Source organism: Cnephaeus nilssonii, assembly GCF_951640355.1.
Source record: "Cnephaeus nilssonii genome assembly, chromosome: 2".
Taxonomy (NCBI): domain Eukaryota; kingdom Metazoa; phylum Chordata; class Mammalia; order Chiroptera; family Vespertilionidae; genus Cnephaeus; species Cnephaeus nilssonii.
This window is the reverse complement of record NC_137073.1, coordinates 68,619,157-68,637,182: the sequence shown is the minus strand read 5'-3', so window position 1 is coordinate 68,637,182 and position 18,026 is coordinate 68,619,157.

Genomic DNA, 18,026 nt, shown 5'->3' with positions numbered 1-18,026 from the left:
TAAAAGAGGGGCTTTCTTATGTAACTTTAGAGTGAGAGAATTAACACATTTGCTCTTGAAAATCCTGGAGTGTCCATCCTTCATTAAACAATAACCATTTCATGATTACAGAACCTCTGATATTTTGCTTTGCTTTTCCAAATGTGGACAGAAGGAACCACATGCTAACCTAACAAGCTCAGGGGAGGCCTGCATGGCAGTCTTGCAAACTCAGAGACCTAAAGTAACCACAAAGGATGGTCTGAAATTAAACTTTAACTAAAAGCAGTTATGGTGGGTAGTTATGTCCTAGGCCAGTATCTTCACTGACAAGGTCAACCTTTACCTTAACTGAGCCTGTCTGTCATTTTTGCATCTCTGATAGCATATCTTTGTCTGGGGAACTTGTAACTTCCCTTTTTCTGGACCCCTTGGGGCACAACCTAATGTGCCTGGGTGCCAGGACAGATACCACAAATTCCTTCATTGTTATTGTTATCATGTTAATTGTTGACTGTTAACTACCCTGCACCCACCTAAGTATGTGTCTATCATTTTACTTTTTATCCAATCCCAGGGTTTTCCCCACTTTGCTTTCTCCCGCCTCTCTAATCTATCACCAGTGGATTTCATGTAACCCACCTACGTCCCCTCCTTTGCAATGTATAAAAATAGATGAGAAACCACCATTCTCTGGAGCATTATCCCAATCCATTGAGATACTGCTTCCCAGCAATTGTTGACAGTTTGGCTTAAATAAACTCACAAAAATTCTTTACAGGTATGAATGTTTTTACGCTAACACAAGCCTGGTATTAGCTGAAACTACAGGTGGTGGAATGCTAACATACCCTTTCTAAAGGAGGAAGTGGAAGAAGGATAGAAAGAAGTCCCATCCTTCTAAAGATAGAGGAAACCTTCAAAAGTTATTCTCAGAAGAGACCTGTGGGGTAGTTGATAAATAATTACATTAAATTTATTATACTCTATAATAGAGTGGATGGTCTGAAAGTAAGTTGCAAGTAGGCCACTATAGTCTGTTTTCTTCAGTCAGGTATAAAAGCTGTTTTTAAAGGAAATGCCTGATCTATACAGAGGAGCAATGCAGTTGAGCCATTGTAAAACTGGCTATGCTTTTATACAGGTGGATGGTCCAGTGGACAATCATTGGCTGATTCTGCAGGCAGCTCTCCTAGGCCCACTTGCCAGGTTCAGGGATTCGAATAAAGATGCCAAGATTAAGTCCTGCTGTGCAAATAGGTTACCTCCAGCTAAATGTTTCCACTGGGCTTGGTGTTACATTGGCCTTTATGACTTCCTAAAGAATCATGGCTCCATCACAATGAACCATTTTAAAAAGGAAGTTATTTTCCTTATATAAACAGACATAATCCACAGTTTATATTTGTCATAATAATTCTACTTAGCTTCCCATTAAAGTTTAATAAGGACTTCTGAAGTTCATACCAAGGTAGCCTACAAGTGGATAATATTGGGGAAAAGTAAATATGTGTTTTTTTCCTGTTTTTGCTAAATATTTATGTATGACAGTGGAGGAAGGTGGGAGTGGTAGTTAAGTCCCTAATATCCTTTTAAATCAATTCATATAGAAAATTTTGCATTCTCCTTTAAGAACTAAATGACTCAGATCTTGAGAATAAAACAGCAGCTTGAGAGAGAAAGAGTTTAGATGTTGATTAATAAGGAAGCTGTCTGAAATGGATAACAAATTTTATTTGGAAGTCAGTTTTATCTTTATCTTTTAGAACTAATTGCCAAATGTCTTGCTAGAAATATAGAGAGATGCTAGTTACAGTGAATTTACATCCTATCTCTTAAGGTAATTTAAACAAAAGTAGTAGATAAAATATATTGACTTTTTCTGTTAGACTGCAGGTATAGTGAAAGGGAAAAAGAATAGGTAAAGATAAAGCAACAGAAATAAATCAAGTGTCCTATCTAATTAGTACTAGTAACTAATTGAAAATTGACCCAGTGCTAGAATATATTAAATCCAGCACCTTTCTTTATATGCCAGTAAAACAGTATAATAAAACTAACTCTTGAAATGGTTAATAATTAGAAAATTTAATGACACACAGTACTTAAAATATCTGCATTAAGAAAAACCATTTTATAATAATTGACAAGGATTGAAAGATGTTTATTTCTAAATATTAATACTATGTTAGTTACCATTTTTATCTGTTATAAAAGTCATCTCTGTTAACAAGTGAAGTAACTCTGAGGTATGTGTTCTCTTTCTTTTATCCCTCTGAAACAGAAATTGTAAAATAGTTAAAAATGGAATAGAAAACAACACATATAGAAATTGATATATTTATATAAATTATGGTTTATTACAGAGTCTTTTGAGCAGTCACAGAAGTGGTGACTTACACAATGATTTTTATTTTTGTTTATTTTTCATAGTACAATACAGTTTTATTTGCTAACTATCTGCCATACTTCCCTTTAGTGATATCATGCATATAATAAATAATTCTAATTTATGTGACATATAAAACAATTGGTTTTTATTGTTAATGTTATTATAATAACAAATTTTTTTTGGTATTTGCAAATGTGAATTGATATTTGCTTTTTTCTCTTTGTTGTAGTTGTGCTGGAGGAATTTTGTGTTGTTGAGATTTGTAATACCCATGAGCATGAAAATGTTTTGTTTTTACTCTCCTCTCTCCTGTCATCAGAGAAAATAAGAAGCCTTTTACTTATGCCAGTAGCAAACTAACAAGAATATAAAAGAAAAATAATTAGAAAGGCTGAATCAACAGTAAAATAAAAAAAAAAATACGTATCACATTGGAGTAATCATCGTAAATATAAGAAAAGTTAGTTTCCTGGAGAGGTTTGATTAGTAAAATCTTCATAGGATGTTTAGGATGGATGAGATCTATTTGCTAAGTCTCACTCAACCCATTATTTTTCAGAAACACAAGCCCAAATTCTAATAACTTCCCAAATGTTTTACCTTTTTTCTTATTAGTTTTGAATTTTCATGTGAAATAATGTATTTGAAATATATTATTATTTTCCTTGTTCTCAAAAATTACTAAAATTGTTGCCTTAACTAACTTATTCAACCCAAGTTGATAAAATTTCTGATGTTTAAAATAGGGATGTTATTTATATCATGGTGTTGTTATTAAAATTTAATAAGAAATCAGAAATGACATTACCAAAATGACAGGGAGCTCCAAACACTCATCCCCCCACAGAAACATTGAAAAACAAGCAGAAAGCATCATAACCAATTTTCAGTACTCTGGAAAATGGTCAGAGATATAAGCAACCAAGCAAATGCTGAATAAGAAAAAGGCAACATAAAAATGATAGGAAAGCTTTGAGGCACTAATGTCTTTGCCCCACTACTCTCCAGACTTGGTGGTGATCATGAAGACAGAAACCAGTGGGAGCAGAGCAGACCCTATTTATAAATTATTGTGTAACTTTATGTTATCTTGGGGCTACTTGAAGAACTGATGCCAGGTGCTCATCTCCTTTTTCACCTAAGGGCAGAATAGTGGTGGGCATTGTTCGGAAACAATAAGTAAATAAATAAAATAAAAAATACCTCTAGGCACCAGGGGCAAAATATAACAGTTGAAATATAAAGTAGACTATCCAAATATAATAGGAAAACTTGGAAAGATAATTTTTTCCCAGAAAAGAGAAATTATGTCATTCAAAGTGCTCAGGTATACTGGAGAATTGAGAAAACCATGTGCATTCCCAGAATGCATTTGCCCCCAAAACACCTGAGAGCACTGTAAGCTATGCCTGTGCCTGATCTCTAGAGTCAGTGCTGGCAAGAAGTATAAAATATCTGAAAGGAATATTTATTATAGGGGCTCAACAGAAGATATGAACAGGTAAAAGAATGAATCAGTGAACACAAAGACAGCACAATTGAAATCAATATGTTTGAGTTGCAAAGGAAAACAAGAATGAAGTGAACAGAGTCTAAGGAATATTTAAGACATTCCCAGGTAAATAAAAGTGGAGTTTGTTACTAGTGGACCTGTAGGAAATGCTAAAAAATTTTTAAAAAGTCCTTCAATTTGAAATGAAAGGACACTAAACAGATATCTTTATTCTGGGAAAGGTGATTACATAGGCAAATATAAAAGTCACTACCACATGTTTTTACTTTGCAACTCCACTTTTATTTCTATATGATTTAAAAGGCTTTAGATGAGAGTCAAAACAAAACACTGTAAACAAATAACTAAACAAATAAATTAAATGTAACAGAGAAAATGAGAGGAAAAATGACATGATATATTAAACACAAATAGCAAAATAGTCAAAATTAGTCTTTACTTGAGCCAGGCAAATATTTATTTCAACATTAACCAATTTATTCCAACATATTTATCATGATGAATAAACCAAAATAGCAAAATAAAAAAAAATAATTCCAAATGGTATTCTCTACATCAGAACTTCTGATATAGGGTTACAGGAAATTTTTTAAATTAAAAATGCTACATAGGATCACATATACTAAAACAGAAATTTTCCTTCCTTGTTTAAATCTAAATAAAGTGTTCTTACATTCTTTTTATTTTCTTCTTATCATGAGAAATAAAACCTATTTTTAAATAATGTTAAGGAGAGCATCTCTACCTTGTCATAATGAAAGCAATGTCAATTTTATCTTATCACATAACACAACAAACTTAATCATTCCTAATTTTACAAGAAGTTGCCATGTGCCTGAGAATTCTCTTATTATAATTACTCATAACACTTCAGGAGACATTCAAGATGTTATGTATCAGCCAATTCAATTTTCTTGGATTCTAACATTACATTTTAATTTAATATGAATGACAGTTTCTCAGCTTTTTCAGAAAAGAAGTTTTGTATAATCAGTTAGCAATACAGGGACAAGTATGATACTAGGTTAGTCATTTATTTTTAGTGATGCATAATCCTTTCAAATGTTTAACCAACAATCTCTCCACTGGATATAGAACATTTATAGCATTAACACAGTTGGAATTTCCTACTATTCAAGAATCTATTCAACTAATCATCACTTGAGGCAGAGCTAGTCTGAGTATTAAAGGAATATAATCATCAGAGGTAAAATGTCTTAATCCCAGAAAAATTAGAGAATCATTTAAAATCCTTGAAAACATACACAATCTTTTTTTATAGTTTATTATTTGGCCATAACTTCTAAATGTCCACTTAATTCATTTGTAAAATTATTTACAAATAATAGATACATTTGTTCATATCACTATAGACTTATGGATATTTATTTTATACTTAGGGTTATAATCCAATACTACATTGCTTATTTTGTTGCTCATGTATTTCCTGCTTTTGAAAGGGCCAGCTAGCTAGCTTAATTAGGAAGGTTTAGGGAATGAGGAGGGTCCATGGGAGAGGAATACTAGTACATGGGGACTTGAAGATGCTTATCTTACTTGTACAGAGGTTAGAGAAATGCCACAGGCAGATGGAATCATTTCTGGCCTGAGCAATTAAAACAGTCATAAACCAAGGACAGGGGTATCTCTGACCTGAGCAATTAAAGGGACCATAGTTAGACCAAAAGTAGCCCTCACCTGAGCAGCTAGGAGAGCTGTAAGATAAGGCATCTCTGCCAACACAACTGGGAGAAAACCATCACTCTTTGTGTTCACATGTAAACTCTAATTCAAAAGAAGGTTGCTTTTAACCATCATCCATTTATTTAATTGTTCAATTACAGTATACATTATAGCTATGGTAGAACTGCCTACCTGTACTCCATGGGAAACAAGTTAATCAGCTACAGTGATGTCACATGGCAGCAAAAACTTTTATAGGAAATTTCTAAATATAATCATGGAAATACCTTACTTCTAATATTATCTTAGGTTTTGTTACACATACTTAGGATATGTTGTTTTTTTAACATGGAGCCACTAAAATAGTATGCTTTCACCAAAAGCCTAATATCTTCAAATACAATTTCAATAATAAGAAAAATAATTTACTACTTTGTGGTACAGGTATATATAGTCAAATTATATATTATATTCTCCCAGCCCTCTGTCATAGGTACTAATATGAGTTGTTAAGCGATCTTTTTTAAAAATATATATTTTATTGATTTTTTACAGAGAGGAAGGGAGAGGGATAGAGAGTTAGAAACATCGATGAGAGAGAAACATCCATCAGCTGCCTCCTGCACACCCCCTACTGGGGATGTGCTTGCCACCAAGGTACATGCCCTTGACCGGAATCAAACTCGAGGCCCTTCAGTCTGAGGACCGAAGCTCTATCCACTGAGCCCAACCAGTTAGGGCTTGTTAAGCGATCTTGGTTCATTTGAACTTCCTCATAAAACTAAGCCTTGTTTTATATACTTCAGAGGCTTTTAAAGTGCATTGTCACAATCTTCTGTCATTAAGAGCAATTATTTTAATTATCCCCATGGTTTTAAATAACATCTAAAAAATCAATGACCCAAATCTGCGCTCTCCCACAAGACCTTAAGTAACATATGTAATAATTAAGTTGACAGTAAGTTAAGTAAGTTCTATCCCATCTGAAGAATTTCTTCCATCTCCACCTCCAGTCCCATGGTGCAAGCAGTCATCTCCCTTTACAGGAACAAAATGCTAAGACCTTTGTAATAATTACTCCAATCTCCTCCTTGACCGTCACAAACTATTTCTCACACATCAGACAGTGGATATTTGAAAACATAATTGAGGTCATATTTCTACCATATTTAAATCCCTTCAGTTGTTTCTCCTTGCATTTACTAGTAGAATAACATTCAGACTTTGAGCAATCAGTTAAAAGATCCTACATCAGTTCATCCCAGTTATTCTTTATGTCACAGGGACATTTCAAGAGGTAAGGCTTAATTGTGTTTTTCAAAAATGTTACTATTTTTGTCTTTTTTGTTTACCCTGCTTTAGGCCTTGACATTTGCTTTCCTTCTGCCAGTAATACTTTTCTTTCAGTTTTTCACTCCTTACCATTCCTTATCTCACTCAAGCCTTAACTCTTCAAGGTGAATTGCCATGAGGGCAGAAACCACTTTTCCCAGTTCCGTTCTTTCAGATTATCCTGATTACAACATTTATTCAAATTTCAGTTTGAACTATCTTGTTTGCTAACTAGCACATTCTAACTTGTTTTCTGTCTCCTCTTCATATAATGTAACCACGTTGAGAGTTTCTAGTCATCATTGTGCATGTAATATCTAGATCAGGGACTACTGAACAAGTCACAGATTAGCTATCGAAGATATATTACCAAATGAATAAATGAATAAATGAATAAATGAATGAATGAATAAAATAAGTATAATAACATTGCTCTAAAACCTTGGATATGGAGCTAAGACCAACAATGAACATGCTTTGGTGCCAGCTTTCAACCCTGACTAGAATTTCTTGTGAACTTAATTTTTATTGCAGCTGAAATTAATCAAGGATTACTTATATTGATCAGAGAGGGGTAGAAATTGAGATAACTCCCACATAACTGCACTCGAAACTGACAGATGAAATCATCCTCATCTGGAAAACAACTCAGCAACTTTGCTAAAAATAAAGGCTTTTACTTTAAGGGGGTGGGGAGGGGAGTATTAATTTGAAAAAAAAATTAACAATCCAGGATAGAGGAGGTTATTTTTTTAATTACACTAAACCTAATACATCAGACGCATAGGAGAGCTATTTTTATTTGAATATATGGTAATGAAGCTTAAATTTTTAAATCTGGCTTTTATTTCATGGCAGTACATGATCAATGCTAAAAATTATTTATATTTGTGTAGTTTTATGTGTTTTTGTTCTTGTTACATTTACATGCTAGTAAAATATTCCCTAAAATATTTTTTTTTATTTTTGAATTTATGGCCTTTCCTGTTCATTGGTTTCTATGTGGCTTTTTGTTGTTGTTGTTTTTAATATATTTGTATTGCTTTCTGAGAGGAAGTGAGAAGGAGAGATAGAAACATCAATGATGAGAGAGAATCATTGGTTGGCTACTTCCTGCATGCCCCCTTCTGGGGACTGAGCCTACAACCCAGGCATGTGCCCTGATCAGGAATCAAACAGTGACCTCCTGGTTCATAAGTCGATGCTCAACCATTGAGCCACACTGCCTGGGCTTTCTGTGTTCTTTGTTTGTTTATGTAGATAAGATGAGGTATTTAAATTCTTTAAAAATCCACTTTTTAGGTGTATAACTCACTGAATTTTAACAAATGCATACAGTAATATAACCATGACTACAGTCAAGATGAATATTTTCAAAATTTCCAAAAAGTCCCCTCATGTTCTTTGTGGGTAATTTTCTGTCCGTAGATCCAGGCCTTGGAAGCCAGTGATCAAATATATTTTCCCTTGGTTTTGTTTTTCATTGACAGTTATTTAAATAGAATTACAGTATTAGCCCTTTCTATGTGGTTTTGATCAAATTGCCTACTGTTTTTGAGATTCATCCACATGGTTGCATTTAGCAGAATGTTGTTTTTTACTGAGTTGTATCTTACTGGATGAATATACCACAATTTTAGTATTGAATCACCAAATGATCGATATTTGTATTTTCTCCAGTTTTGTTAATTATGCATAAATGTGCTATGTATAGCAATAGAAATGTGTTTTTGCAGATATATACTTTCATTAATTTAAGAGTATGGTTGCTACTATAATCCATATTCAACTTTATAAGAAACTGTGTCCTATGAGTTTTTACACTAGAAGAATTAGGCAAACTTCCTCTCATGTGCCTCCTTCATCTACTACCAACATATTTACCATTTCTCTTTTCTTCTAGACTCAAGGTAAAATCTGGGTTCCAGTGAATAGACACATGCCTAAAAATATATTTATTTGTTATAAATTATTTCTTTACTTCATTAACTATACCTCTAATGGCTATGTTTACATACTTAATATACCATGAAGTGATTTATTCATAATAAACATAATTGGATATAGAAAACAAAAATTTAATTCACCTGGTGATTTCATTTATTCTTTCATACAGATTTTACATATATTTTTGCTTAATTCTTGCTCAAGATTTCAAGTCTATAACTTTTCTTTTTTCCCTAAGGAGAGATGGTAGAGTGCTCTCCCTCTTGGGATAGTAGTAATTCAAGAACATATTTTACTTCTTGCATCAGTAAATATGCCCTGGAAATCAAACTAAATAAGAAATTGTTTACAACACAAGAATTTCTTTGTCATTCCACCTCTTTCAAAAGGAAATAACTCTGGAGAATATAATATTTACTAAAGGCCCGGTGCATGAAATTCGTGCACAAATTACCTGAAAGATGGGGAAATGCATAGCTAGCAATGGACATTACTTTGAATAAAGCACTTTAGATGTTTCTCTTGAAATTATCGTGTGTGTTTTTTTTTATTTATTACAAAATCTGCTATCATTAACTGGCACACCTGGTATATATAGATGAGTATTGTGTGAATAATTTTTTAAGAGTCTATTTTACCATAAAATCAGAAAAAAAGATAAATATTAACACAAAAAATACAATGTCTCAAAAAATGTATACACACTTTGAATAACTATTTATTCCAGTGTGTTAAATCTGAAAAGAAAGAAACATCAATTTGATGCCAAAATTTCCATTCGGGTCAGAGTTCCTTGTCTGGCAAAATCAAAGAATGAATTCTTGGGGAGGGGGGGGGGGCGGGGGGACAACCGTGAGTGGAAGGAAAGTTTATTGAGAGTTAGGCAGACTCCCTGCCACAGGAGGCAGCAGAAAGGGGGCCCAAAGCAGGTTACTGGTGAAGTTTTTTTATCTCAGGTTCCAAAGTTTCATGCTCCTTAAGCCATTCCTGGAAAAGGTGCAGCTGGGGTTCCAGGAAAGCCAAAAGCAGGCCAGTGTCCAGAGTTCCATTCCAGGTTGCAGCTGGGTATAGTTTAGTATCCAAGCTAACTAAAGTCTATTGGTCCATATGCAGAATCCCATATGGCCATAAGCCACGTGGGCACAGGGGAGCCTATCTCCTTCCATAGGAGAGACAGGAGCCCTGTGCACCAGGAAGAGCAGAGAAGAGCATGTGCTTCTTGGTCAAGGGTAGATACATGCTTTGCTAGCTCCTGATTGGTTCTTTCAAAGAATCCTGTCTTAGTAACATCATTGGGATTTACTGCCTTGTGATTGATTACAAGCTGCCTGTCTTAGCAACTCCATACTTTTTAAAGCTCACTGCTCCCACACGCCCTTCTTTCCCTGTCCAGCTGGCTTCCTGGTTCTACTTCTTTCCCCCAGGGCCCAGTCCTTGACTACCTAGCTTCCTTCTGCCTGCTCAAATTGAGCTATCATACAGGGTGTCCCCAAAAACTGTATACACATGTTGAATGATTATAAAGTTAGTGTTTATTAATATACAATTAATTTTCAAAATTAAGTGAGCTATCAGCTATTAAAGTATGTACACATTTTGGGGGAATACCCTGTATTATGGAACTAAGAGAGGGTCTTTAATGCAATTATACTTTAATACTTTTTCTCTGACATACTAGATTATCTTCCCAAAGTACTAGATGCCTCTAATTGTTTAAGCCCTTTAATTTAAAAAAAAAAAATCCAGAATAAAAAACGAATTCTTTGTAATGCTATGAGCCATTCCACTCTACTTTCCAGCCTAATGGCCCATCACTACTTAAGTATATCTCACAGTTCAGGCGAAGTTTGATTTATGATTTCTGGATAAGCCCCATACTATTTTCTGATACATCAGTGTGGAATGACTTTAGTTTTACCCCCACTTTTTATCTATGCACATCCATTCAAGAAAACTTGTATGCCAACTCTTTTTTATTTTTTTCTCTTCCCTTTCCTTTATTTATTTATTTTTTTTCTATTTCAACTCATAACCTGTGGTTTGTAATTTCAGGGTATACTTCACAGACCTCTAGTAAAATTACCTGTTTAAACAATGTCTTTCACTTTACCACCTGAAGGATAATGTGATTGAGGGGTAACTGTTGAATGGATGAATGCTGACCAAAGGGCTTTTATTAAAAGTGACTATAAAAAGCAATTATTTTTTAATTTAGTAAGTATAAGCATTAAGGGATATTCCTTGGTATAAATTAATAATTTAATGCTATTCTGACAGTTCTGACTTTAGGATTCATATCTTATTGTCACACACAATTTACAGTAGAATATATGTAATATACTTAATGATAGGGAAATGTTTGATTTTGAGCAGTTTAAAATGTCAAAATAGATGGCTAAGCAGGGTCATGCAAAGGAGAAAAAGATATGACAAGTAAGTGAGAAAAAGAATGCTAATTTTAGTTTTATTATAAAAGCCTGACTCATCTTTCACTGCTTGGATAATTAGTTGAATAAAGAAGGGGACAGGTGAGAGCAAGTCAATTACTTCCTGAACCATAGACATGACTCAAAGGTATGTCATTCCTCAATAAGCCTGTTCTACATCACCTCAGGGTTTCTTGTGACTAGAAAATAAATTAAATTTTATTACAAAAGAGAGACATACATATTAAAACTATGTACTCTGATGTGTCTTTTTATACTCACAACATTGGCAACAAGTCTAACAATACTAAGTATAGGCAGAAAAAAACTGAAAATAATCTTTTAAAACTATTTTATTTTTTATTTCACATGTATGTTCCATAATCTATCTATATAATAGAGGAATATGCCAATTAGCCAGGACACCGTAACATCACAACCGATCATCAGGGACCTGAGGCTGCATGGCACCTGGCCAGGGCAAGGGACCTCAGGCTGTGCCCCCCACCCCATGAGGCTTGACAGGGGACCTCAGGCTGTGCCCCCTACCCCATGAGGCTTGACAGGGGACCTCAGTCTGTGCCCCCTGCCCGGTGGGGCTTGACAGGGGACCTCAGGCCTCACCTGCCACTCAGAAGGGCTTGACGGGGACCTCAGGCTGTGCTACCCCCCGCCCTGGGGGACCTCATGCCACGACCTCCTCCTGGCGCCAGGCTGGGGGACTTGAGGGTGCACCCCCCACCTGGCGCTGGGCTGGGAGACCTAAGACTGCACCCCCTGCCCAGAGGGGCTTGATGGAGGTGGGGCTGGCTGAGTTTGGGTCTCCTACATTTTTGAAGTGCGTACGGGTGGTGGGCAGGGACTTGACTCTAGGTCCTGCAGCGTGCCCAGACTCTGACATATACATTTTACTATTTTTCTTTCATCTCTGACACTTCTATTATAGAGAAAGGGCAAAGAGCAATATTAAAATATTTCCTCTAATTAATTCCCTTTTAATGTGCACGAATTTCGTGCACCGGGCCACTAGTTTATTATAATGTTGAAAATGTTTTCAAATAATCTAAAATAAAAGGTAGCCTGTCAATAGATATTTGACATTTCTGTGAATCAGACACCAAAAAGCCCAATGGCATTCCTCAATAGAAAATTGAAATACAAAGTAAATAAAATTTAATACTTATTTTTGCCTATGTACTTAGAATAGTACCAAGCCTTGATTTTTTTATTTTTTATTTTATTTTTTTGTATTTTTACTGCTAAGTTAACTTCTAACAAAATACAAAATTACTATTGTTTTTCTACAGGTGAAAACATTATCTATTGATACCAAGTAATTAATGTACATTTTCTAATATTAATTTATTATAATAACTCTGTGATGTAGATTATTCAAGTTCACATAGAGCAAGAATGCAACACCATTTGGTCCAATTTTAGGGTCTTTTATATTTACCATTACATGGCTATTGCCTGGTAGGACTCAAGTCAACTTTTGTCACATCTTTATCATTCAGTTGGAATGAAGGAAAACCCTTTGTTGAGCACTTTAGACACTGATATACTTCTCATATGTTCATGCAAATACAGCCAGAGTTGCTGAAATTTTAGATGTACAATGATGTACAAATGGTTTTCATATATATTTCTCTACTGAAATTATTGGTTTCTAATAACTGGTTTCCCAAATGATACAAAACAATGCAGATGTATTTGAATTGGCCATGATAGAGTAATAAAGAATTACATTCATGCAGTTACTACACTCAAATAGTTTTCACTGGTAAACACATTAAGCTAATTTTTAATTGTTGGCAACATATTTTGAATGCTTCATCATAAGAATACCACATGTGGACTATTTACTAAATTATATGTACACTTATATAGTGTTTAGGATGAATAATTTTCATTGACTTCATAAAGCAATAGTTATATAAATTAATAATTTACTAGTACAAATGTATATGATCCAAAGCACCACTTCTGCATATGTGACATGTTTATGATATTAATAATCATCAACATCTATATTTGTGCTTAGATATTTATAGTTTTCAGGGCATTTGCACATGCACTTCTCTATTTTCTCTTTAAGAAGGCATCTTTGTTTCTCTAATTGGCAATAAAGTTTTATATGATTATATAGAAATTGCTTACATTTTTGTAAGTATAGTCAGGTCTTGGTAATTCATTTTGCAAAATTGGACACATTCTGAAGGAATCTTAGCATGGTTGGGAAAATTATTATAAATCTATATATATAAAAGCCTAAGCGACCTTTATGACCAGTAGCTATGATGACACACTGACCAACAGGGGGCAGACACTCAACGCAGGAGCTGCCCCCTAGTGGTCAGTGCACTCCCACAGCCAACCTCCCGCAGTCCTCCCCCCAACCAGGCTGAGGGACCCCACCCATGCACAAATTTGTGCACTGTGCCTCTAGTATAAAATAAAAAAGATTGGCTTCATGGAAATTAGGATAAACCCTAAAATAAGCTTAGTACAAAATACTAGTCTTAAGTAGCCATCTTTGGCTTCCAATAGAATACTTTTGGAAGGAGAACAAAGCATGTCTATATAGAACTGCAAATCAACAATGTTATAAGTAGTCAATTATTATTTGCAATAATTATGATCTATAAAATCTCCACAAACACTGAATTAGCAAATATTGACCATTGTTTCAATTGCCTCCTTTCCTACTGGCACATTTATATGCCATGTAGTGGCATGCACAAATTTTTCACTATGTTTATATTTGATTCTGAATATACGTTGTAGAGTGAATTATCCAAAGCCAGAGGACAAGACATAGTTTGGAGTGCACAATATTTGTGGGGCGATATCAGTGAAAAGAAATAAAGGAGAGAATATAGAAGATGGAGATGTCAAATGTGATGTAGTCCTGACAGAGAATTGATCAATCCCACTAGGAGTTCTTGAACTAATATTGTCCATCAGTTGTCCTACAATAGGCTAACATGGCCAGTCATTTGCATCTCCACTTTGCTCAGTCATCAGGTGCAGGCTGCTTAGGAAGGCATGGCCTTGAAGAAGGCCATTTCTCTGCTGAGGTATATTCCAGTGATGCACAGCTGGAGCTGTCTGCTATCCACACTGCCCACAGTGGGGCATCACGGCCTTCCTTGTTTGGTAACTTGAATGGCACATTTCTTTACCCACTACAATTGATAATTTGTGTTGTTGTTTTTGTTTTTCCCTCCAAATACTGAAGGGAGATTCCTATAGCCTATACAGGGAAGTTACTACATGCAAGTAAAGATTTCAATCATTACAGCATCTTATTAGAAATATTAGGAATTCCAAAATCTTATTCAAAGGCCAGGGTGTATAAGAAATAGTATTAGGAAATTGGATACTGGAAATCATTAGCACACGTAGAGATAAAAATATGGCAGGCCATTCCAAACTTGTTTGTACCTAAATAAAAAACATCATTTAAAAATACTTCTTAAAATTTTGAAAGGTCAAAGAGGATACTCTTTTGAACTATTTTATATTTTTCTCTTAAAAAAAAAAACAACTAGAAAAGGAAGCTACTCCCATAAATTTGCAAAGTCTTCCATATTCCAAAGCAATCTGTCCCGCTAGGATGGTATCCATCTGCACAGGCTGGTTGATTCATTTCAGTTTGGGATTTTATTCAGGCAAACACATGGAATACAATGTGTCCTTAATAATTTCCAGTGATTTGGAAGATAAATTTGCCTCTCTAAAATCTTTATGCTGTCAGTCATTATAAAACTGTCAGTTTTCCTTCTTGTTATTATACTGGCATGTTCTAGAGATGGATATATTTTTCAGAGCTTTTGTGTTCACAGAAATGTACATTGGGCCAAGAGGAAAAAATGTGTTGGCAAAGTGAATTCATATCTCATAAAAGCCATGTTTATATATTGTGAGCCAATATTTTAAGATTATACAATTTGGGCAAATACTGGTTAAAATGCATGATGTGACTGTTATGGGGCATGTCCAGTTGCCAAATTTTACATGCCTTGGGCCTACTCTGCTCATTAGCCATAGAAATATATTTCAGCTCAGATTATCACTTGAAATGAACTTTTGGAATTTTCCATTCAGTTGTCATAGCAATAGTTTAGGCTAAATTTCCTATTTTTTTGATAAAGCTATATGTATAGATATTTTAAGAGACCTCACCAAACCTAATAATCATATTCTATAGGTAGGAATGGTATCCTGCTTTGTAAAATTTTCCTGTGCTTGTGAATTTCATGTGTTTTTACAATCAAATCTTTCAATGTAAATTTCCTACTTCCAAAGGGGATGAGGAAGAACAAAATAATTTTTCCTCCCTTTGTTACTAATTAGAAATAAAAATGCAGTGTCTTCCATTCATCCATTTGTTATTGTGCTTAAAGCCAAACAAAAGGGTAGACTCATTGGATGAAGTCTTTGTTCCTTGTACAGAATTAATTAAATTCTGAACTTTTATTTGCCTTGATTTTAAAATTTAAAAGTCCATGCGTCTTTATTTTGCAAAAATCCAAATGCCAGGAATCACTCAAACCATAATCCCTCTCATGAGAACAGAAAGAATCATAGAACTTCCTAACTTTCATACATTAAAATCACTTACAACCTAATTATCAAACTTCTTGTATTATAGTTTCCTTAACACAGTAATATATTCTTTATTAATTTTTCAATTTTTATAATTCAAAACATTCTTGCTGTGTTTACAAACTTCCTTTACAAAAATGCATATCATTTCAGTGAGGTTTCCATACATTTAATATTTTCCTAATTTTTTAATAAGTGGTAATTTAGCACCATTTTTTGTATTTAAATACTCTTCATTGATTTCTTTTTTGATTAAATTTATTGGGGTGACATAGGTTAATAAAATCATATAAGTTTCAAGTGTACAAATCTATGACACATCATCTGTATATTCCATAGTTTGTCCACCACCCAAAGCCGAATATTTTTCCAGTTGTTTGTACAATCTAACTGCTATTGAGAGCTACAGACCACAGCAACTACTTAGTGCTGTCTGGGGAAAAGATAGACAGAAAAGTACAAAAATAAAATGCAAAAGACTTTTAAAAAATGAAACAGAGTAGTGTTCAACTCATGCATTTTGAGACAATTAATCCTGATTAAGTACTGTGCCATTCTGCTCCTGTAGGAGCCACTTTTTAGATGACCTTATTAATTTCTCATTCTGCCTGGTAAGGACTGTGAGCAGGTTCACGTAAGTGCACATAATGTGACACCCTTCTCTTTTAGAGTTATTGGTCTATGAATGCACATCTCCACTAAGCTGAGACAGAGAGAAAAATCATTAACTTCAGGTTTCTGAAGCCATAATATGTGATATTTGATCAAATTGTACCATGAAAACATGGAAGCTGAAGCATATATTTTTCAGATATAGAAGAATGAATCAATTTAAGACACAGAGAACTATTTAATACCAGGTAACAACCACTTTTTAATGCTCAATTGGATTTGTACTCATGGATTTCATAAAATGGCTCTGAGCATTAATATTGAATTTCTCCTTTCTGCATAGGTTAGCTTAGTATTACTTTTGTTATTTGCAACCAAAGACACCTCTTGGAAACAGCTTTTTACCTAGCTAAGTAACTTCTGGTAAAGTTCTTAACCTTTCTAAACCTAAGCTTATTCATAATGCTACCATTGAGTAAGATTGTGACAATTAAACCAAATAATTTATGTACATTGCGAAGCATAATTTCTGATCAAAAGTAAAACCCAGATAATGTTGCCATTTACCAAAACAAGCAAAAACATTATTTATGTTTGTTGTGGTTTTTATTCTGTGTTTAAGCAGTAAGGAAGGGTTTCCTTCTCTGCTTTAGAGACTTTTCACTTTTAGACATCTCAAGTTGCCAAAGGGAAAAGGGTTTGATAAGAAACCATTACCATTTATCATTTAATATTCAAACTGACTTACCAAGCAAAATAGAGACAGACTCATAGATAGAGAGCAGGCAGACAGCTTTGGTATATGTGTGTGTGTGTGGCCGGAGTGGGGAGTGTTGGTGGGGTGGAGGGATTGAGAAAAAAAGAGAACTCATGGACATGGACAACAATGTGGTGATTGAAGGGGTGTGGGTGGAGGTGAAAGAGAGCCCCAGGGTATAAATAGTGATGAGAAAAAATAAATTAATAAATTAACTAATTAAAATAACTATAGATATCCATTACTTATAAATATCTACACTAAAAAGAAGAGCAATCTATACATATAAAGAGGTAATATGCAGATTAGGCCGGGATGCTGTAACAGTCACAGCCAGCTCAGGAGGAGGGGCCAGGCGTGGGCCCGGAGCCAGAGAGAACAACACACAGGGCAGCCCATGCCCGGCCCCAGAGCCAGAGAGAACAACACGCAGGGGGGCTGGAGTGGAGACACAAACCCACAGTGGGGCCTCGCCCCCAGCAGTCCTGCCTCTACTCGGGAGCTGCAGAGGAAACACCTTTTCTGACTACTCATTGGCTAAGCTTGCAGTATGCCACTTGTTTGGGTAATAAGAATCCAAGAAGGTGATCTAGGGTTTTTCCACCTCACTCCTGGAGAAAAAACCGAAGGTCCACTGCTGGAGGGGCTAAGAAATTTCATATCCTGCCCTAGCTGGTTTGGCTCAGTGGATAGAGCCTCGGCCTGCAGACTGCAGGGTCCGGGTTTGATTCTGATCAAGGGCATGTACCTAGGTTGCAGGCTCCTCGCTGGCCG